Source organism: Grammomys surdaster, unplaced genomic scaffold (assembly GCF_004785775.1).
Source record: "Grammomys surdaster isolate TR1022 unplaced genomic scaffold, NIH_TR_1.0 224, whole genome shotgun sequence".
In the NCBI taxonomy this organism is placed as follows: Eukaryota; Metazoa; Chordata; class Mammalia; order Rodentia; family Muridae; genus Grammomys; species Grammomys surdaster.
In genome coordinates this window covers 154,926-178,988 of record NW_021604669.1, presented here as the reverse complement: position 1 = coordinate 178,988, position 24,063 = coordinate 154,926, and the positions used below count along the sequence as shown (strand labels likewise).

The 24,063-nt window shown below is 46.9% G+C and overlaps 1 pseudogene across 1 annotated transcript in view; it reads right to left on the bottom strand.

The window, feature by feature from the left end:
* The window catches only part of LOC114625892, a 25,173-nt pseudogene extending 2,804 nt beyond the window's left edge, over nt 1–22,369 (bottom strand). Inside the window, exons 1-5 of the transcript XR_003712149.1 lie at nt 21,956–22,369; nt 20,279–20,607; nt 6,862–6,929; nt 5,439–5,509; nt 1,849–1,947 (exon numbers count right to left, since the gene is read on the bottom strand). The product of XR_003712149.1 is annotated as a calcyclin-binding protein-like (transcript). The remainder of the gene's footprint in view (nt 1–1,848; nt 1,948–5,438; nt 5,510–6,861; nt 6,930–20,278; nt 20,608–21,955) is intronic.
* Nucleotides 22,370–24,063: the final 1,694 nt, after the last annotated feature.

Sequence of the window (24,063 nt, the reverse complement as noted above, 5' to 3'; positions counted from 1 at the left end):
GAGAGAGAGAGAGAGAGAGAGAGAGAGAGAGAGAGAGAGAGAGAGAGAGAGAGACGCCCTGGTAACCCATCTATCCTCTCTCTCTTGAAACCCAGCAGCCAGAGGGGTCCCTTAACCCATGGGACTAACACACAGCATCTGCAGCAGACCATTGATACCATTGCACCCCTTTTCCTCCTCACCCTGGGGCCAGGAAGACCCTTGGCTTGCCTGTGTTACTTCACTGGACAGGGGCGGGAACAGATGCCTTTTTCTACCCATAATGGACTCTCCTACCAAAAGCTCTTGTCCCCAGCCCCTGTTGCTTCTCCAGAGTACTCTGCTGCCTTCTGAAGGATAGCTTTCAACTCTGCTTGACTGTGACCTCTGAGGACTTGGAGTAAGCAATGGCTCCACGTCTTTCGGTGTTTCCACATTCAGCAGACACTCTGGGAGGTAGATGGACAGATTACAGGCCAGATAGATGCATGCTCAGTAAGGGGCAAATACCAGAAGGCCAAGGACAGGGCAGGAGGCCTGAGATACCAGATGGAAGCTGTTGCTCAGGATGGCACTGTGGGGAACTCTGATTCCCATGTACCCTCGGGTCCTCATTGTTTTCCATTTTTACTTCAGCAGCACCCCTCTGATTAGGTCTTTGTTAGATTTTGGCTGTTGGCATGGCATTCTTCCGCTGCTGGCTAAAGATCCTGTCCTTTATGTTCTTGCCTTGTGCCCTGGGCAACCGCTGGACCTGCAACCCACTAGGTCTTTACTTCTTGCAGCACGACTATGGATGACTAAGGGCAGCTGCCTCTGGGCAGGATGCTCCTCTGCAGGGTGAGGAGGGTCCTGGAGGCAGTGGAGCATATGATGTTTCCTCCTACAGGCCAAGCAGCACAAGAACCAGCCAGAGTGTAGACAGAAGTATCACATACGGTCTGTGCTGTGTATTTGTATGGCTCTACTAGGATTAGATTGTCTGGCTCTTCATAAAATAGGGATGACTCCAAGTCTGAGCTAGAAGGGCCATGTCACCACTGGGATTTGTAGGAAACTGTTCATGTGGACATCCCAGGCCATACTGGGAAGCCACCTGGCTTCCTTCCCCTCTTCCCAGAATTCCATCCTGGATGAAGCTACCTAATGTCCATAGCAACTTTCATTCATTGGGGCCAAAGGCTTCATGACCCAATACCAATGGGATAAGTAAAGAAGGAACCCCTAAACCCTTTGAGACCTATAGGTGACATTGTCCACCTGGATCCTCAGAGTCTGAAAAGATTGTCAGCCTCTCTGCTAACACCCGTGCTTTCTTCTGGGACCACTTCAGGTAAGTGAGCCTTGCCTCCCAGCTATTCCAGCATCAAGCCTGAAAGCCATCATAGCCCAAAATGCAAGCTTGAGGCTCCAGCTAGGCCATACTGCTCAGAAGAGAAGCAGATGGCCCATGGGATGTAGGAAGGAGAGAGTCTGGCCTGGGAAGTGCAAGGGACAGTACTACAAGTCAGGGATTCTCGACAGTGGCAGGATTGAATTCTTGAGCCATGACAGGGTAGCCAGGGGCAAAGGCTATGGCTGGCTGATTCTAGACAGGGATTTGAATGAGTAGTAAAGATCCAGAAGGGCCTGGAATACCAGGCTGTGATGCCAGTATCTTCAATATTTCAACTTATATCCAAGCGCCATCACACCTAATCGTCAGCCTAGTTCAAACTGTAAACTAAAGAGTGATGGTGCCCCTAGGGTCTGAAGTGAGGATCCTGAGGGCTTCTGATGTGGAGGATGGAAAGAGGCCAAAGGGGGCTGGAAAGCACTTGTGTACTGCCGGTAGGGCGAGATGGGGCCTGCATGGCCCAGGGTACTCACTGGCCCGAGTGATCACACAGTACTTGTCCGTCAAGGCGCACTCCACGAGAGACTCGCAGTTCTCGTGCCCACAGCACACATGACAGTGCAGGGCCCGGGCTGGGGGGAAGCACAGGCCATCAGTCTGGGCTGGGGCTGGGGCTAAGTGCCCAGCCACCTGCCTAGTGGCCCACTCAAGGTCATACTCTCTGATCCTCCTCTTCCCTCCAAGAGTTCCCCCAGTCCTCTGGGAGGGTCTGAGAAGCTAGGACATTCATGGTAGTGATTCTGATATGCTCCTCCCTGTATCCCCTCTGACCCTGTGTATGTCAGTATCAAAGTGTCAGCTTAAGTTACAGGAAGGTATGTGATGTGATGGCATGCTACCCTCAGGCTAGACTCAGAGGTTTTTCCGCCTAAAGCTTCTCAGGCACCTATGAACTCCCACACTTAATCTGCCTCTCTGCTCTGTGTTTATCTCTCTGTCAAGGAGTCTGAGAACATTAATGAGGGTAGGAGAGCTTTATCAGCTAAATGTGGGGGGAGGAGCAGGATCAGATGGGTAGGTAGATGTATGTGTGTATATATACATATGAGTGGGTGGGTAGGTGGGTGAATGGATGGATGAATGGATAGGGGATGGGAGATGGGTGAATGGATAGATAGATGGGAATATGTATGTATAGTTGGATGAGTGGACAGATGGATAGGCAGAAAGGTAGCATGGATGCCTAGATGGGCAAATGAATGGATGAATGGATTGATGGATGGGTGGGTGGATGGATGGATCGATGGGTGAGTAGGTGGATAGATGGATGGATGGGTGGGTGGATGGATAGATGGATGGATAGATGTATGGATGGATCGATGGATCAACGGGTGAGTGGATGGATGGATGGGTAAGTGTGTGGCTATAATGACTAGATGGATAGATGAGTGAATGGATGCAATATGAGTGGATAAGCAGAAGAATGGGCGCATAGATGAATAGATGGATAGTGAATGGGTGCCTGGATGAATGGGCAGATGGATGGTAAGATGAACACAAGGGTGGATGGATGGGTAAGTAGGTGAGTGGATGGATGGGTAGATGGATGTTAAGATGGGCGGATGGATGGGTAGGTACATGAATGGAGGGATAGATAGTAGATGGCAGAAGGCCTGGAGTATCAGGAAGAAATATAAAGAGGGTGATTTAGAACCTCTAATTCTTGTGACCCCTTAATGCAATCCATGGTGCCCAAGAACATTAGTAATGTTCTTGGTCTTTTCAGGTGATAAAATGTGCATGGCTCTTACTCTTCCTTCCTTGGAAGAGGAGTGAAGGGAGCTTCAAGGGCTGAGACAGTTTGCCTTCCTAGAGACAGATGGCTTCCTAACCAGGACAAGCTAGCAGCCACAACTTTTTGAGTCTCTAAACATCATTAGGAACTTAGAGGTGGAAAGGAAACAGTCTGACCCTGCCCCATTCTGCCCAAGACCTGTTGTCTCACCTCCAGGCTGAAGACAGAAGCTTCAATGAAAGTCTGCCAGTGTTAGGGACATAGGCAGGCCCCTGAGGTGGGTAATTCCAGATGCTGTGACATTGGCCACAACTTCCAACCACAAAAAAAAAAAAAATGACAAGAGGCCCCCTCAAGAGAACACAGGTTACCCAGGTATGGCTGACTCATTGGGCAGTGAGATTCCCATAAGGATGGCCTGGGCAGAGGGTACAGCGATTATTCCATGGTGACTTCTGCTGAGAGGCAATATTGGTTTATGAGAGGGAAGGATAACCTGGGAAGCCTCACACCTGAGCCTACATGGGTGAATTTCTGTGTCTGGTTGAGAACAGCTGCACTGGCCAATGGTCCTGAAGTGCAGAGCCAAGGCCAGCTTGGGGGGTTCCAAGGACTCCTCAGCTGCAACAAAACATGCTAGGGGTTCTGGTACAAAGGCTGAGCTTCTTGGTGCCAGGCCTTGGGAGGGGTGTCCTGTAGAATTTCGCTTAAGAGTATTGAATAGCAGGTGTGTCCTGTAGAAATGCCTTACAGGAACTTGTCCTGTAGGAGTTTGTTTGTAAGAGCGTTGGGTAACCGGTGTCCTAACAACAGGTGACCTAACAGTGAACACTTCCTTGGACCTTGTCAACTTTACCTGTGGAGTTAGGTAACTCTACCTCCCACATAAGAGTCATCAGTATTGAAGCTGTGGAGGCCCTGTGTTGAGAGCTGGGGGGTGTCTGTGGCACTCTTTTTCTGTATAAGGGATATACTGTGAGAATGGCTTCCTCACTGGGAATGTCTCTTAGCTATGATCTCTCACTCCATATAGTATCTCTACATACTAGTTCCCAGTCCTGTTTGGCTGAGGAGACACTTCTAAGTTATTCTAGGCAAGGACCTCATAGTACCCCAGTTTCTTCATTGTGGTCCCCAGAGATCTTCTACCCTAGGAGCTGGTGAGAGTTCCTGGGCTACTCTCCTTAAGCCTTCAGAGCCCCACAATGAGTTCCCAGTAAGCATTGCCCTGCAGGATTGCTATAAGGTCAACCAATCTTCCAGGAAAGCTGAGCCTTGAGGACAAAAGTGTCCCAGCCAGCCAGGGTCCCCACCTTCTGACTCAAACCTCTCACCCTCCTTGCCTGTATTTGCTTCCTGCTTCCAGGGCTGATGTTCCCTGCTTAGTGGCTGTCCCTGGTCTGATGCTCCCAAGTATCTTCCTCTCCACATTTCCTAAATGATGCTCCCAACCTGATCCTGACCTCCTCTCTGTTCCGCAGGCCAGCCTCCAGCCTTGACCAGTGTCTCTCCACCTGCCTTTCTACCCTCCTTCACGTGCACCTGATGGCTAGATGGCTTCCCAGGGCCCTCTTCTTTTCCTTCCGCCCCCTCCTCACACTCAGGGGAAGCTGATGGGGCTAATTATCCTGGAGATGATAATTATTCCACTGATAATCACAGGCTGAGGCACATCTCTCCCACCTCCGGCCTCATTTCTGTCCCTAAACCAGGTCATCAGAGTCAGGGCAGAGTGGGCCGGAGGGGTTGACCTATGTCTTGTTGGTGTCCTTCCTTCCTTCCTTCTGTCCTTCCTTCCTTCTGTCCTTCCTTCCTTCCTTGCTTCCTTCTGTCCTTCCTTCCTTCCTTTCTTCCTTCCTTCTGCCCTTCCTTCCTTCCTTTCTTCCTTCCTTCCTTCCTTCCTTCCTTCCTTCCTTCCTTCCTTTTTAACACAAAGAGTCCTATATTCCAGGAGTGCCTTATGCTGAGAAGAGGGGGGAGAGAGTTGACCATTCTTGCTAAATCCCAAAACCCAATGCTCACAAGTGGTACCCAAGATACTTCCTCTTCCTGCACCTCTGTCCTTTCCCCTTTATTTTTACACTCCCCCAACATACACAAACGTCCAGAAAGGTACCACATACTATCTAAAAGGAGGAGGTTTCCCAATCTAGTTGGGCAGGGAGTCACCATAGAAGCCTTCTCTCATCCCCCTGCAACCTGCTTACCAGACCAGTGCCCTAAATGGTACCCTCTCTTTCAGACCTGAAGCCCCACCAGCCCCAGACTTCTTCACCCTTCCCAGAGGCTGCCTGCCTCCCCTCAAACCAGGTATACCCACTGCCTTACCCAGAGAAGTACATACAACAGCCAGCAGCAACAGCACCAGGAGGGGCCTCATCATGAACTTCCACCAGCAACTGGGAGCCACCAGGGAGAGGGTGCCTTTATAAGGCCACAGGGTACCTGGGAAACCTGGTAATTTGTCTGGAGGATGAGCTTGGGGCAGCAGGGCTGGCCTGACTCATGTCACCCAGGCTCCTTCAGCCCACCTCCAAGGTGCCCTTTGGCCTGCTCTTTGGTCCTGAGCCAGCAGCCTCCCCTTCTGGTTACCAAGACCCCAGAGAAACTCAGGAGAAGGAAGGGGGTCTGCAGTGACAGCCCTGTCTTGAAGTCTGAGAAGAATGTGGCTCTCCCTTGGGGGTCTGAAGACTGGCTTTCCTGAGTATCACAGTCCCTCCACTCTGTGTTCTCCATCAAATCAGAGAGAGAGCAAATCCACCTTAATGGGAGAAGCCGGCTCCTTCCATCTCAGTGTGCACACAGCTTCCAACCCTCATCCAGGGTAGCCTTGTGCCAAGAATACACTCCCCCTCAGGCAAACTACCTTTACCAAAACATTCTTCTTAGCCCCTACCCTGACCTGTGCCTAAGAGGTACCCACACAGAGCCTGAATCGCTTTCTAGATGTCTTCTAGAGGCCCAGAACCCTAAGGGCCTCTTCTCTGTCTCCCGTAAGCTGGATCCAGACGCTGGGGACCTCACTAGGCTGTGAGTGGCAAGGGGTAGTGGTCAAGGAGAGGGGAGAGGTGAGGTCAAACACCCAGAGGAGCAGGGACATGACTTTCTCTCCTCAGCACCAGGGTTGTAGAGTCCGAATCTGACCTCACACCATGTCCTCTAGGCAGCTCTGACATCTTACTTGAGTCATTTCTCAGATCCTTTAGGACTGTCATGGTTTGGGATGTATTTGTTTCCACTGAAGAGGAACTGACCTTTGTCAGGAGCACACAGAACGCCCTGTGAGAACTAAGAGGATCCCATCTCTGACCACTTCCGTGTCCCTAGGGCTTTGATATGCTGCTCACCAATGAGGTGGTGTTGGTGGTGACTCCTGGTATTCCCCAGTCTCTTTTCTGCTTACCCACCCCACAGACGCACGTCGTCTCTGAGCTTGGGACTTTCTACATGTGGATGGTGATGGGAAGTGAGCCCCACAGCCCAGCTGCACACACAGCAGCCTCCACATTCCCTGGTCTGGAGCTGGGACTCAACCCTCTGGGATACCACTCTCTGTCAGGCCAGGGAGTCTGCTTGCTTAGCTTCCAGATGACTAGCAGTGACATAGTGACAGAAATGAGGTGATGGAGCTGACAGACCTCGTGTTAGTCAGCAGTACATGGACCCTGATCACAGGCCTAAAGAAAAGAGGTAGGACTAGGACTGTGACCACAAGCTTAATATTTCCTATGGGTGGACCCCAGATGGGCACCTCAGAGCAGGAAACATGTCACTTCCTGGAATGTGTCTCCATCCCTGTACCTGCACAGCCACAGGGCTCTGTGAGAGAGGAAAAAGGGAGAGTTTGAGAGGCAGAGGCATCAGGAGTACGCAAATCTGGTATCAGGCTGGGAGCCACTGATGCAGAATGCAGGCACAGGCGCTTGGGATGGTGCCTGTGTGCACATGTGTGGTAGGACCCACACTAACAGAAGTGATTGTGGTCAGATGGCAGCTGAGCCAGGTCCTGGAGAAGCTGCAAGGCAGCTGCACTTCCAAGTGTGAGTGGAACCTAATCTTGAAAGTAGAAATTTAGCTAGTGTGACACAGAGAGCAGGCCAGGACCTGATGGCTTCTGAGTAGTCTGGCTGACAATGTAGGCTGGATCACACAGGTTGTCTCTTAAGTCAAGGTCGCTAATTTGGAGATCTTCAAGGGTGGTATGTCCTTTCAGAGGGAACTGATAAATGCTGACCCTAACCAATCTCAAAGGACTTTTAAGGAGCCAAGGTTCTGTAGCCTCCATGGGGTAAGGTACGACACTCTTGACCAATGGGAAGAAGAGAGCCATAGGGTGGGACCTACTGGGGTGGGGCTGGAGTATGTCCAGGCTGTAGCTGTCTGTGATAGCCTCTTGTTAAGCTAATGACCTACCTGAGTCCCACTCTCTGCAGCTGGCTGGGTGCTAGTTATAGCCTAAACTCTCCTAGCTGGTCCATAATTAACATATATCTTTCTAGCCTGGCATTAGCCTCTACTCCCAGATGCCAACAGAGGACAAGACTCCCATTCCTGGGAAGTTGAGGGCATGTGAGGGAACCTGGCATGAACCAACCATCTGTGCCAGATCCAAGGAGCTGGGTCCCTATCAAGTGCCCAAGACCTTCCTGTAAAACCAAGCACCTAAGTCTGCCCCCGTATACTTTGTCTGGAGACCCTGGCTACCCTTCTGCTTTGCCTTTTCCCACCTGTGCTGGGAACTTGGCAGAACAGCCATTTCATAGTGTCTGAACTCACTCTATGGGAAGCAGTGCAACCATCCAACCAGAAGTTCACTGCACAGCCCATCTTCAAACGTCTAAACCCGGTATGTAAGGTAACACAGGTTTGTGTATGACCGGGCCTGCTCTGTGATTCACAATAAACCAATTCTTGGTTGCCTAGCATGGCCCATCCAGTGTGGATGCTGTAAAAGTTGTTATCCCTTAAGGGACAGTGACTGAGAAGAAGGTCTCGATGTACCCCTTCCCCACCCCCTGACGCACACTCAAGAGTTTTGGTCCAGGTGAGTTGAATGCTTAGAGATAGAGCCTGTGGAAACAGATGCTGGGGCCCAACTGCACTTTATAAACCACAGCTCAGGCCCTTGTGAGGCCACAGGTCTTCTGCCTGTCACTCCCAGACCTCTCTGCACCCCTTGGAGCTGCCAGAGTTCCTCTCAGGCATAGCTGGCAAGCCAGTAAGGAGAAAGTGGGCACCTGAACAGAGTGACTTTGTCTAGTTAGTGAAGGACCTGTAGCTCAGTCCGTCCTAAATTCCTCTCTCTTTCCAGGGAATAAACTGAGTCTAGTGAGCATGAAATCAGAACTCGAAGTCAGGCCCCTCAGGCAGCAGGCAGGTGTTGGGATTGGGGGCTTGAGAAGGTAGGTTTGGAGGCTCCTGTATCAAGGTGCCCCACAGGGGACCCCTCTTTTCAGGGAAAGCAGGATAGCTTGGGAGCACAAGGCTGATGCTGGAATCAGGTGGTAGAAGAACAGGAGACCTAGGCTCTTTCTCAGGGGAGAGATAGGGTATTGAGATGTACTTACAATCAGAGACCTTGGCTAGCATGCATCCACACTCCTGTGGGTATTAGGTCCGTCCCAGTCTTTCCAACCCTTCTTTGTCATCGGAACGATCAAGATCAATAATACTCTTGACGGTAAATAGAGGGTCCCACCAGTTGCAGACTAGACAGAGAGACTGATATCTGGTCAGACACGCAGCACACCTTCCAGTGCTCTCGACCCCTGAAACTGCTCTGTGCTGAGAGAAATGGCTGACCTAACAGTGAGACAGAGCAGACAGACGAGCCCAAAGCCAACGCGCTACTCAGACTTCTGCTAATTCACATGTTCACAATTTACCCCTTCAGTCACTTGGGTATCCACAGCTTTCGCCAACATCTGTGTCTGTCCCAGAGACCAATCCTGTCCCATTGACAGTCCTGACCCCAACCTGTGGAAAGCCTACGGCCTACGTTGCATCCCTAAGGATTTGCCTCTTCTGGATGTTTTATGCTGTTGGAATCATACAACACATGGACCCTTGGTTCCCCTGTGTTGCAACATGTGTCAGTCCACCAGTCCTTTTTATGACAGAGTAGTCTTTCTTCAGTGGACTAGACCACACTGTGCACACTCTGAACCAGCTGGTAAACATGAAGTCATGCAGCACCATGAGGGACCAGCAGTTAAGAACATGGTAAAATGCTGGGTATGGTGGCCTGTTCCTACAATCTCAGCACTTGGGGGAGCTCTGGGATCCATTGCGACACTTTGTTTCTAAACCAAGGGTATATAGCTCATTGATAGAGCCTAGCATGTACAAGGCCCAAGAAACAATTCCCAGTATTGCACAAAACGATAAATAACAAATAAACAGAAGGGGAGATTTACCAGAGACACGCGGTCAAGACCTCCATTGATCCATGCCTTTCAGTCACGTAGGGCAATGTCCCTACAGAGATTCATCTACACAAGAGAGTCCCACAAGTTACTTAGTTATTTGGCATCTTGCCCTGGAAAGAGGAGACAGACAGGTAGTATCTCAGCTATTGCTGCATTCAGTGACTATGCTCCAAAGGGCATACCTTGGGGACAATGGAAGAAAGACAGCTGGGAGGCAGTTGGTATTCTGGGGACCTAAGTCAAATCCACAGTGACAAGGCTTGCAAGTAAGGAGCCACTGGAAAAGGCAAAGTCTCCTCCTATAGTCTCAGAACCTCCACATGGGCCAACCACATTACCACACTGAGGGACATTCCAATATTAGCCAGTGCTGGCAGCTGATAAGATCCTAGAAAACCAAGCAAAGTCTCCAGTCACCTCTTTCCAGGGGAGGCTTAAGGGGTCATGACAGCTGTGTTAGGTGGGACCCTTAGTAGGATTCTGGAGCAGAGAAGGGATATTAGGTAGAACAAATAAAATCACATAAAAACATGGGCCAGTGCTGAGTCATTAACCTTAGTGGACAGATCACGGGAATCTAAGGAGCAGGAGTTGGGAAAGCTGGGACTGGGGAATGTGGGAACAAGGTAGCTATACCGGCTTTCAAATTCTTTGTGAATCTACAAATATTACAAAAGGGAAAGTTGATATGAAAATGTGTCGGTGCCTATGGAAGGCCAGGGACTCAAGGTGTGTTTCGTGTTTGTAAAGGAGCTATGGGGCAAGCACTACCCTTCCCATATCCAAAGAGGTCCCAGTGGGAGCGGCTGCCGCCCTGGCAGCCAGAAGCTCCCTTTGGGGTGGTTTTGTTCTGCAAGTAGCAACAGGCTCTTTCCAGAAGCCAGAAGAAGGCAAAGAAATTGTTTGTTTTACCAGATAAGACGCTGAGATAGTGAGGCAAAGGCCTATTCAGGCCATCACTCGTTAATCCATAATGAGTGTCATGACTTCCAGGTACGCTTGAACCTAGGGCCTGGTCTCACTGGCCCTGACCTTGGTCACACCCTAAGCCTCTATCCTGGTCACAGCTGAGCCCTGATCTTGATCAGTGTTATTGTCACACTCTGAGCCTCAAATCCAGGTCACAGCCGAGCACAGGGACTCATTATTACCTGAGTGTTGATTCTGTTTACACACACTGAGCTCTGATCTTGGTCTGACTCTGAGTTCTTACCCTGGTCACATACCGGCCCTGATCCTTGTCACACAGAGCCCTGGCCTAGGTCACGGAGATTGAGAGATGTTGTCTCAGATCTCAGAACAGAGCTTGGAAGAAACCAAGGCATATTGAGTACCTCACAAAGGGCTAAAAGGCAGCTGGACTTAGATTACAAAGTTCTGAACAAGTGCAGTGACTGGCTGAAAGTTAGGTAGTCCAGGGCATCTGGATGCTTACTCGTGGCCAACCTTGTTTTACTCCATCTTTTTCTTACCATGCATAGCATCTTGGCTGCCTTCTGTCTTCCTGTAGAGGTGGATACAAGCTTCCCTCAGCCTATCCTGAGGAATCCTGCCTTAGTTCCGGGTTCACTCAATGTCATAGTTGCTACTTAGGCTGTTGCCTGCCCAGGCATGTTCTAGCTGCTCACTCCCTAAGCATTGCTGGCTTCTGGTGGGGAGACAGGAGCAGGAGGCTAAGACATAGATAATTTGTTCCTGGTGCCTGGGATGGATGGCTGCACCAGTTCTGGCCAGTCTGATCAGTCAGAGCTGGAGTACCCGGATGCCGGTGCTTTTGACTGGGAAGTAGCTGGGTTTTTTGTTTGTTTGTTTTGTAAGGACCCAGGAAGAGGACCCCAACTCAAGTCCCAATTAGCGCGCACCCAAGGAGACACGAGAGACTTACTTGATGCAATGGCAAAAGGCAGTTTACTAACAAGGGCCCTTGGATCGAAACTCATCCCACGCAGGGGAGAGAATTTCGATGAAGACCCCAGGAAGTTTAGAACTTTTATAGGGGGAGGCACAAGGGGGAAGGGAAAAGTGGGAAATTCTGGCGCGGTTACATATGATTGGATATTTCAAACATTAGCACTTTGCGTAAGCAATCATTTTGACAGGCTGGATGGCCCACTATTTTTGACCATGAAGCCTCAGACCTTCTAGGATAAACACTGGGTGGCCCATTACTCACTTGGGCATGTTTAGACTGGTCAAGATATGTCTTTGGTTGTTTCTACATTTCTGGTCACCTCGTCCCTAGAGGGGCTTGATATTTTTATTATGGCTACTCTCAGTAAGCTCAGCAAGCTGTCCTGCGGTCTTTGCCAAGTTGTTTGTGGTCTCTGCTAAGCTGTTTTAATTTTTACCCTTACAGTTTTTTGTTTTTGTTTGTTTTCAGAAGACAGCTGCATAAACAAAGGCAATCTACCTGCCCTCTAGGTTCCCAGCATTCTTTGGGGGTGACCTGACAGTTGACTGATACACAGGATGTTCCTGTAAGAGTCTTTATACAGGGACCATGAAGGTAGGCCAGGAAAGGTAAACAGCCAAGCAGACAACTTGGTAAATGAGGCTGTGACTACTTAGAAGACATTCGCCTGGGTTCCCTTTTCAGGTTATGGTACCCATCAGGTTTCTTTACCCACTGCCAGATAAAATGTTGGCGCATCCTGGTCAGGCCATTGGCTTATATGCTGCTTATGCAGGGCTGAGGGACAGGTGATACCACCAAATTCCAGACTCTCCCTCTAGCACCCCCTGCTGGCCAAGCAAAACATGGCTTGTAGAGATGCTTGCTGGAGTTGAATCCAGAGCTCGGCTACCAGCAGGCCGACTGGACTCAGCCTATTAGTCACCAAGTGATGAGTTAATTGATTCTCCATGGCTGTGATGAAATAACCGAAGCAAACCTGTTACTCAAGAGAGCAAAGATTTATTTTGGCTCAAAATTTCAGAGTGTTTGGTCACTGTTCAGATGGTTGCACAGGTGTTAGCTCTGTTGCAAGATAAAATCATGGTGGAAATCCACAGTGGATGAAAACTACTCATCTCATGGAGACAAGGAAAGTAGGGAGATATATACAAAGAGGGTCTGGGGATATCTCAAAGTCATACCCTCAGTGACTTGCTTCCTATATGACCTCCCAGCACCTCTCTCAACTGAACATACCAGCAGATTAATCACAGATGAAGCTAGCACCCTCATGATCTAATTCACCTACCACTAGCTGGAGACATGAGCCTTTGTGGGGAGTACCCTTTCCAAACAATAGTTTCAGCAGATGACTGCCATGCTACTATCTGTGGGCAACTGGCCAGAGCCTCAGGGATCCAACATCTCAGATGCCCTCCCTCACTCCAGGGACCTTTCTCTTGTAACCACCAGCCTGCATCATGGCCCTACCAACCTCCTTCTCACATCCTCCCATCTTTCACAAGAATTTTCCCAAAATTGAATCCTGAGCTTCAGGATTTCAATTCAGGATTGAATTTCCCAGAGTTGAATCCTGGCACTTGGTGTGAGCTAACAGAAAGGACATTCCATGTCCTTCTACAGGGATGTGGAGAGTGAAGATTTGTCCACTACTGGCCAGCTATCAGCTACTCACACTACTTCAGAATTCCCTGCTCTAGCTTCATGAGTGTGGTGTGCCGTGCTTCTTATTTGGACGCTCAGTGCATCAGGGAAACTGGCCATCAGGTCATGCCTGCATTTTCTCCTACACATCTTATATTTTAAGATTAATTTACTTTTATCTTATGTATATGGGTTTTGCCTGAATGTATGGATGTGCATGCCTGGTACCATCAGAGGTCAAAAGACGGTCCTGGAAGTGAAGTTAGAGGCAACTGTGATCTGTCATGTCATGTGGATGCTGGGAGCCCAACGCTAGTCACCAGTCCTCTTTGAGAGCAGTAAGTGATCTTAACCACTGAGCCAATCTCTCTAGTCTGTTTACCTTACTATTTAAAACAGAGTCTCTAACAAACCCAGAGCTCCCTGATTTAGCTATGCTAGCTAGCCAATGAGCCATAAGGATTTCCAGATCTCCATCCCAAGATGTGGGAGTTACCGGTATATACCCAACACAGCATGTACAATGGTGCTGGACATCTAAACTTAGGTCCTCAGGCTTGTGTTCCTGGCACTTTATAGACTGAAATATCTCTCCAACTCCTTGTCACCTTCTATGTCAAGACAATAAAACAAAAACAAACAAACAAACAAACCCAGTGAAGACTTGATTTTAGCATCTGCCCATTTTCACGATCTCTTCGTTTCTTTTGCCCTGATAAAGACGATGACTAAAAGCAATTTGTGTGGGAAAGGGTTGACTTCATCCTAAGGCTTGCGGCTCTTCATGAAAGAAAATCTAGATAAGAAGCCAAGGCAGGGACCTAGGGACAGGAATTGAAGCAGAGACCATGGAGGAATGCTGCTTACTGGTTTGTTTTTCACGGCTTGCTCAGAGTGCTTTCTTGTTCTTACCTACCACCTACCCAGGGGTGGCACTGACCACAGTGGACTGGGCCCTTCCACATGAATCATTAAAAACAAACAAACAAAACAAAACAAAACAAAAACAAACAATAACCCTAGACATGCCTGATGGAGGCATTTTCTTAATTAAAGTTCCCTTTCCTCAGATAACCCTAACTTGTATTAGGTTGACAAAAATCTAATAAGCACATGTAGTATAAATATTTCCACCATGCCCAGTGTCTGAACATGGGATTGAAGAGGCCACCATAGCTTACAGATTTAGACACAAACAGCATCAAGTGCAGAGTTAACAATGAGAGGGAAACAAGGGATCAGAAATGCTAAGATCTTAGTGATGCTTTTGTGTGCATACCATCAAACTGGTATTTTACTTTTGATAGTGAGTTGTTTAACCAAAGCTCCTAAAAAGTCCTCAAAAGTTTTACAACAGGCTCTTATGATCTAGGGCCAGCTAATGTTAGATTTCTAGACTCAACTCATGGTACTCCTGAGACTCTGGCCCCAACTCTGCAGAATCAAGACCTACTGTCAGGGTTTCAGCTTAGAAAAGCAAATAGAGCAGGAAAGCCATGAGAGGAACAGAGGGGAGGAAGCAAAGGGGAAGAGGTAGATGAAAGAGCAGAGTCCGGAAGTCAAACCCTGCGATGCTACACACAGGATTGTAACCATCTTTTGTAATTTAAACCTTAACTACTTAACTTTTCTAACAGTTCTCAGAACTAGTACAGCTGCAAAGGTGGCGAGACCAGGAGGCCTCACACCTCTGAGAGTGGTTCTTCTGTCCTGCTAGCAGGGCCATCATGATCACAACCATACCAGGCATCCAAGGATTATCTGCAGTCTGCTGACTAATTGTCCATGGTGTAAGAGGGCTATGGTTAGTTTGGTCACTCATTTGTCCATCAAAAGGATACCTGGCTGACTTCTAGTTTGGGGCAATTACTGATGCTGCTACTATGAGCATCCATGTATAGGTTTTAAATGAATAGCTGAACCTTTCTCTCTCTAAGATAAACATTCAAGAGCCAATTACTGCTGTTCATATGGTAAAAGTTCTGTACTAATTTTTGTTTTGAGACAGTTCTTTTGGTTTGTCTGTTTATTCGTCTGATGCTCAAACACTGCATATCATCTTCGTTAATTTTGTTTCATTCCATCATAGGACTGTATGCTGAAATCTACCATCTGACCGTCTATCTCTGCTAATGTTTGCCTTATACATTTTGAGGTGCCGTTCACTGATGCAGGCACATGTAGAATTCTATCTCCCTGTTGGATTTACTCTTTGGCAACTGTGCAAAGCTTCCCATTGCAGTCACATGACTGATAGCAGAAACTCTACCTCACTTCTATTGTTTCATGTCTGCACAGAGTGCACAGAGGCTGACTCACCTCTACCTCCTCATCCCACCTGCAAATATCCACATGACTAAGCAAACAGCATGACTATGAAGCCTTCAGTGCAAACAGAGACGGCTAAGGCCTGGGAGAGTGTCTCTTGCCTTTTATTCACTAGCTGCTCTCCAACATGTACTTTTTTTCTCTCTCTCACTGACGCTGGGTTGTGAGCACCCAGACTTGGCCTCATAGTCTCCCTGAGAGCCTAAACCTGCCTCCTTAGAATCCAGATCTACCATGCCTCCCCCCCCAAACCCCCGAAAGCCTGTGTCCCTTATCAGGGTCTAGATCTACCCTCTTATTTTATAGCCTAGAAGCTGAACCCCTTCCAGCACAGACTCCATCCACCCTGGTTCCTGAAGCTTCGACCCTATTCCTGTGAGTCAGGTCATGTGACCCCAGCTGTAGCCAGCACTCCTCCACAGAAGTCCAGCTACTTGTAAAACAAGTTTGATGAATTCGTCTCAACTTTGTAACTCCAAAGGGAATGGGTCAGGTGTACACATTCTTGCTACTTCCCTTGTATGGACATGAATAGGGAATCTGTAGCCTGTAGACAGATGTTGTCTCTCAATGGCATTTTATGTATTTAATTGTATCAGAATAGAGTATAAATCTTCCTTAAAATGTGTCAAATCCAAGTTTTATGTCCATAAGTAAGCTTTCTCGGAACAAATCATGTCTATTGCCTTTCGTTATTGTGGCCTCTTGGAACAACGTTTGTCCATGAGCATACACCAAATCCTTCATGTGCTACCTGTGTGCCCCTACAGGCCCATGTAGTACTTCGCTATATTAAGTGTGCTGCACAATTCCTTAATTCTATACACTAGGTTATGTTCCAAAGACCTCTTTACTCCTTATACAGTTGAGGTTTTTTTTGTTTTTTTGTTTTTTTTTTTACTGTTATGGTCTTTCATTGTTTTTCATTTTCCTGCCACAGTCAAAAGGTGAGAGGGTGGGAGGGGAAGAGGAGGAGAGGGATGCAGAGCGGGTTAAAGTGTTCTTTAAGTATTTATTTTACGTTTAATTATGTGAGTGCCAGTGCCTGAGTGCCTGGATCCCTTGAAATACTGACAGACATTGATGTGTAGGGTCTTGGAAGAGCAGTAAGCACTTGCTCAGCCATGTCCACAGTCGTTCTTATAACAAGCCCATTCCCGTGATAACAGAATTAGTCCACTCACGAAGGAGAGCTCCAGACCTAACACACAGCATCTGCCATCCCAACACACAGCACTTACATGCTGGGGAGTGAGTTCCCAACATCTGCAATTTGGGGACACATCTAGACAGAAGCTGTGCTGTGTATTCCATCATTTCTAGGCAAGATCATCTAGGGAACTCTAGAGGACATCCTCTACCTTCTCAAGTCTGAAGACTGAGAATAGCTCATCACCTCCTTACATTTATTGTTTTTTAATTGATATGTGTGGTGGTGGTGGTGGTGGTGGTGGTGGTGGTGGTGGTGGTGGTGGTGATGGTGGTGGTGGTGGTGTGTGTGTCCTCCTATGTATATGGGCTTGCAGAGACCAAAGTAGGGTGTCAGGTGTCCTGATATATCACTCACTCTCCACTTACCTCTTTCCTTCAGGTCAGGGTCTTTTGCTGAGGCTGGAGCTTGGCTGGTGGCTAGCAAGCCCCAGATATCCTCCTGTCTCCACCTAACACGGACTGGACATATACATGCCTGCAATACATCTGGAGATTTTTTTTTTTTAATTAGGTGCTGGGAATTTGAACTAAAATTCCCCTGTTTGCCTAGCAAGTACTGTCATGTGCTGTTCTGGTTTGTTGTTGTTGTTGTTTGTTTTGGGTTTTTTTTTTTTGACAACCCAAGCTGGAGTCTTCTAGGAAGAGGAAGCTCAATGGAGAAAATGCCTCCAGCTGGGCAGTGGTGGTGCACGCCTTTAATCCCAGCACTTGGGAGGCAGAGGTAGGCGGATCTCTGAGTTCGAGGCCAGCCTGATCTACAGAGTGAGTTCCAGGACAGCCAAAGCTACACAGAGAAACCCTGTCTCTAAAAACAAACAAAACAAAAGCCTCCATCAGATTGACCTATAGGCAAGTCTGTCTATAGGGCATTTTCTTGATTGATGAGTAATATGGGGGTGTTAATATGGAGGTAGCACTTTGGGAAATGCTACCTCTGGGCAAGTGGTTCTAGTTTGCATAAGAAAGCAGGCTGAGCAAAGCCTTGAGAGCAAGGCAATAAGCAGAATTCCTCCACCATCTCTGCTTCAGTTCTTGCCTCTAGGTTCCTGCCATGACTTCCTGCTCTGATGTCCTTTCGTCCTTTCATAATTGACCATAAGCTGTGATGTGAAAGAAATCCCTTCCTCCTCAAGTTGATTTTGGTCAGTTTCACCATAGGAAGAGGATGGAGATACCTATTGAGCTATCTCTCCAGTCTCTATATGTATACCGTACTTAGGTTTGACCAGACTGAACCAATACAGGAGATGTAAATCTCACAGTCCCACGTCATCCTAGATTCAAAGTAGAAACCTCTTTGAATTGTTTTTTCATGGAGAGCCTGCCCTGGGTCTCTCTATGTGCAGTGCATACCCCACTTGACTGCTTAACTTGGGATGTTTCCTCTTCAACTTTTCACTTATGCTTTCATTTTAATTTCCCGTCTTTTAGAGATCTAGCACTATAAAAGTAACTTTTATTTTCCCAGATTGTCATCTCAGAGGCTTATTGCCTCTGTCTGCTTACCTAGGCCTAGTCCTGGAAGCTTCTAGCCTCCATACCATCTCATCTGGGCCTAGAATGTTTTCAGCCTCTGAGACTTACTGCTAAATAAGCTCATCTCTTCCTGGTTCTTTCTGATCTCTTCCTGGCTGGTTCAACTCAGCTGTTCTGCCTCAAACTTCTCTCCCAGCTGTTATTCATTCTGGCTTCTTCTGAATTGCTCTGCTTGGCATCAAACTAACTCTAGCAATTAGGTTCTAATCTTCTGGTTCCTTTTCATTCTCTGGCTTGTTCTGTCTTCACCTATGTCTAGTTCTCTCTGCAACTTATCTCTGTAAAAACTCTCCTGGTAAAACTGCCTCTTTCAGGCCAGGCAGTGGTGGCACACCCCTTTAATCCCAGCACTTGGGAGGCAGAGGCAGGTGGATTTCTGAGTTCGAGGCCAGCCTGGTCTACAGAGTGAGTTCCAGGATGGCCAGGACTACACAGAGAAACTCTGTCTAGAAAAAAAAAACCAACTGCCTCTTGCCCTTCCCCCACCCACCCACTGCTCTCCTAAGTAGCTTCCCTTTCCTCTTTCTTCTCAAGAGAGTTGGGCATATTCTATTCTGTCAAATCTTTCTCTGATTTGTCACTTTGTCTGCCATGGTTTTGTTTTTTGTTCTGTCTTTGTTTTTTAGTAAATAACACAGTCTTAGTTAGGATTCACAGTGTGACCAAATATCCTGCAACACAGGACCACTGTAATGTCCCCTCCATATGACACTACAGAGCCAGAGAAAGCAGAGACTCTGAGGCAGCTGTTGGCCTCAGGCGTTAGGTGACCAGGGCCAGACACCATAATTCATAGTGCACCATTTTTAAACATCATTTTTGCTTTATGCTTCTGTTATGCACAGGATAGATTGGCATGTAGTTGAAAAGAATTTCATGTTTTTTTATTGGACATCTTTAACAGATACCAACAGGTGGTTTTCTCAGCTTTTACTAGAGTCTGCGTGTCTAGATTTCCAAAGAATTTATGCAGAGGCCTAATGCCACGGTCATGGGGCTTAACAGAGGAAATCAGCAGGAGGTAGGTAGGCCATGAGGGCCTTCCTGTTATGAATTAGATACTAGTATAAAAGCCATGAAGGAAGTAGCATGGGCCCATTGACCCTTCTACTATGTGCAGACAGATAGGAGGTGACATCCATGAAGAGGGCTTCTCAACAAGGCATCTCATCTGTTGCCCCCATCTTAGACTTCTCAGACCTAGATCTGAGAGCAATACATTTCTATTATCTATAAAGTATACATCCCAGCTGGGTGGAAGTGGTATGTATCTTTAATCCCAGCAACGGGGAGGGAGAGGCAGGGACGATCTCTGTTCTGTAAATTCAAAACCAGCCTTGTCTACAGAGTAAGTTCCAGGACAGCCAGGAATGCATAGAGAAACCCTGTCTCCAAACAACAGCAACAAAACAAGCAAATTTTACATCCCAAAGTGTTTTGCTATAATAACACAAATGGATTCAAGAGCAGTCTAGTGAGACATCTTGCTGGAAACATAAATATCAACATCAAAGCCTCTACCATATCTGTGCTTCTTCCTCTCTTGTTTCTTTTATTGGCCTCACCTTGATGTTTTGCAGTCCTGGTGGTAACTCAAGTGTTTATCGTGGTTTCTGGTTTCAGTGAGTCTTTTTTTTTTTTGTCATTTGTATTCTGTTTAATTTTATACTCATAAATATACCTAAATCAATTAGCACATGGTAACATATGGCTCACATGTTGCTTAAGCTGCTAATAACGGATAACAGCTTTATAGTAACTTGCAAGTTCATGTGCAAATCTGAATTTTATGCAAAAATTTTGCTTTTAGTTTAACATTATGGGGAACCTAATGTCAGTTACAGATAGACAAAAACTTTTGTTTTCTATCTCCCAACCAGAACAAAAATCTATGATGTCACATTTTCATTATATAAGACTTCCTTTTTACATTTCAATAAGAACGCCATATAGCCTTTTCTGAAACAAAATGTCTGGGGTGCTAATGAAGGAAAAAGTTAATAAGCTTATTTATTTAAATCAAACCCTCCAGTAAGAAATGGAGAATCTGCTGTCTTTACTTAGAAGACTGTGTAAATAGTTATCTGTCAAAACTACAGACTCACAAGAACAAATATGTTTCCCTTACTGGAAACATGAGCACTCCACATCACAGTTCCCATAAGGACTTTTAAAAGCCTCAAAATTCTGTCCTTTCTGGCTTGCTTCTCTCTGGATTCCACCCACACTTTATTAATGGTTCGCTTTATGTCTCCGTTTTCATAAATTTTCTTTAGAACATCTATTAATCCCTCACTAGGGTCTGCCTCAGTGTCCTAGGAAGGCTTTTCTTTCTCTTCGAATTCTTTTTCCCCCAGAGTTAAGTAGTCCCATCTTGTGTTTTCTGCTTTCCTTTTACATAGGATAATAACTGTATCAGTCTTGTCTTTTTTTTCTTTCTTTTTTTATTGGATATTTTATTTACATTTCATATGTTATCCCCTTACCCCATCCCCCACCCACCCGGGAACCCCCCCATCCCCTTACCCCTCCTCCTTCTTCTCCGTGGATGTAACCCCCTCCTACCCTCACCACTCCCACTTCCCCACCCTCAAAATTCCCACCCCCCTGGGGCGTCCAGCCTTCATGAGGTGAAGGATCTCATCTTCCACCTGTGCCCGGCAGGGCCCTCCACTCTTACATATTCAGCTGAAGCCCTGGATCCCTCCATAAGTGCTCCCAGGCTGGTGGTTAGGACCCTGGGAGCTGTGGTTGGTTGGTATTGTTGCTCTCCTCATGGTGCCACAAACCCTTTCAGCTCCTTCAGTCCTCACTCTAACTCCTCCATTGAGAACCTCATGATCAGTTCAATGGCTAGTTGTGAGCATCTGCCTCTGAATATGTCAGACTCTTGAAGGCCTCTGAGGAGACATCCATATCAGGCCCTTATCTGCATGCACTTCCTGACTTCCACATCAGCATCTACCTTTGGTAACTGCACATGGGATGGATACTCAGGTGGAAAGGTCTTCAAATGGCCCCTCCTTCAGTTTCTGTCCCTCACTTTGTCTCCATATTTGCTCCCTTGAGTATTTTGTTGCTCCTTCTAAGAAGAACTGAATCACCCCCACTTGGTCTTCCTTTTTTATGAGCTTCATGTGGCCTGTGAGTTGCATCTTGGGCATTTCAAGGTTCTGGGCTAATATCCAATAATCAGTGAGTGAATACCATGTGTGTTCTTTTGTGATTGGCTTACTTCACTCAGGATGATAATTTCTAGTTCCATCCATTTACCTAGGAACCTCTCGAATTCATTGTTTTTAATAGCTGAGTAATACTCCATTGTGTAAATATACCACATTTTTTGAATCCATTCCTCAGTTGAAGGACATCTGGGTTCTTTCCAGCTCTTGGCTATTATAAATAAGGCTGCTATGAACATAGTTGAGCATTAAAATCCCAACTCAATTCTTCACAGAGTTAGAAAAGGAAATTCTCAAATTCATATGGAATAACAAAAAACCCAGGATAGCGAAAACTATTCTCAACAATAAAAGAACTTCTGGAGGAATCACCATTCCTGACCTCAAGCTGTACTACAGAGCAATAGTGATAAAAACTACCTGGTATTGGTACAGAGACAGGCAGGAAGATCAATGGAATAGAATTGAAGACCCAGAAATGAACACACACTCCTATGGTCACTTGATCTTTGACAAAGGAGCTAAAACTGTCCAGTGGAAAAAGGACAGCATTTTCAACAAATGGTGCTGGTTCAACTGGAGGTCTTTTTTTTTTTTAACTGCTTTCCACAGAGATAGGTTTCAAAAGATTGTTCACAATCATGGAGTAATTCTTTCCTTTGAGTTTTTTTATGAAAAGATCTCTGTGAATTGCACCTGCACATTCTCAGTGGGAACCTGACGAACTTCAGTTAAGGTGATGTAGATTTTCACAAATTTATCTGACTGATCCCATCCACAGTTACTGATTTGCACAGTGTATCCTGCTGTAAGAGGTGCACCCACAGCAGCCGGCTTCTCACTATCAAGTTCTGGTTTCTTCTGCAACTTCTGTTGCACCTTGTTCTTTAGTTCTGTCTCAATTTTGGACTTTTCACTTTTAAGAGTATCGCGTAGTCTTTTCCTAATGGACTTTTCCAGCAATACTTTGACCTCTTCTAGGTCTTTCTGCAACTCCCCCAAAGCAGAAGCCATGCTGTGGCGCGTCAGACCGGAACTGGAGCTGCAGCCGTGCACTGAAGCAGACAGGAAAAGCCAAACATGCCACCACCACCCATGAGTGTCGCAGCAAGGCCCCGCCCACCTCCACCCTGCAGAGTCTCTCAGTGGGTCGTCTTTTTGTTTGTTTGTTTTTATTGGATATTTTATTTATTTATATTTCAGATGATATTCCCTTTGCCCAGCCCCCCCAGACACGCCCTACTCCATCTCCCCTCCTCCTGTTTCTATGAGGGTGTGACTCCACTCACCTCCTCGCCCTCAAATCTACCCCCCCGCCCTCCCGCACACTGGGGCATCCAGCCTTCACAAGACCAAGGCCTGCAGCATTAGTTCTGGTGTTTGAACTAGGCTTCATGTAGGTAACTTTTAACACACAACTGACGTTTCCCTCCATTCTTGGTTCTATGTTAAAGTCACATGTCAGGGCTTATGACAACCTGCTCTGTTCCTGTTTGTTTGTTTGTTTTACTGAAACAAGATCTTATGATGTAGCCTGACTAGCCTAGAACCTTTTATGTAGACCAGACTGGCCTCAAACTCTCAGAGCTCTGCCTTCTTCTGTGTCTTAGTTATATTTCTGTGAAGAGACACTATGATGAAGGCAACTTATAAAACAAAGTATTGACTTGGGGAACTTGCTTACAATTTCAGAGGGTAAGTTCATGACCTGGTGGGAAGTGTGCCAGCACCAGACAAGCAGGCACTGGAGCAGTAGCTGAGTGCTTACAGCTGATCCACAGTCAGGAGGCAGATGATGAGATGGCATGGTGTCTGGGAGCCTTTGAAACCTCAAGGTCTGTCTCCAGTGACATACTTCTAACAAGGCCACACCTCCTAATCCTCCCAAAACAGTTCCACCAAATAGGGACCAAGCATTCAAATATATGAATCTATGAAGGCCATGGTCATTCAAACCACCACACTCTTTCCCTTTTGAAAGCTGAGATTGAAGGCATACACCACCACAGGTAGCCTAGCAATAGTGTTCTTTCTGGTTTTCTTTTTATAAAATGTTTATGTATTTTTATTTTATATGAGAGGGTGCTTTGCCTGCATCTATTTATGCAATACGAACATTTCAGACTGCCATGAGCCTCTATATAGGTGCTGAGAGTTAAATCGGGCAGCTCTGCAGGAGAGGAGCCTGGTATCTTAACCATTGAGCCATCTCTCCATCCTGAGTTTTCTTAATGCTTCTGATTGGAAAAAGCATTTGAGGCTGATAATCGCATCTGTTCAACAATGTGGAAGCTCCAAGAGCCTGTGAGCTCAAAGTTTATGAATCAATACCTAGGGTGGTTCATTTGATCTGCTCATAGTTAAAGACTCTGGATCCCTCCCTTGTGCTGCGATGTGGTTCTGAGTCCATCAGTAGAGCAGTCAGTGGCCTATGGGTCTCCTGACACTTGGCTCTCCTTAGGAGATACCTCTGTACCTAGTGTACGCTTGCTTTTGGTTTGAAGCCTGCACATTGGTAGGGCGTTTTCTACTTGGGGAGTTTATAATGCTGAGAATTATGGAACCTGAACCTTCCTGCCCTCAGTGTGTGTTTAAGGCCACAGCTGTGTCCAGAGAGGAGTCCTTCAAACAGGAACACTCCACCCTCAGCTGCCCACCTCCTTGGTTCACATTTACTAGCAAATACACCATTTTTTTTTTAAACATCG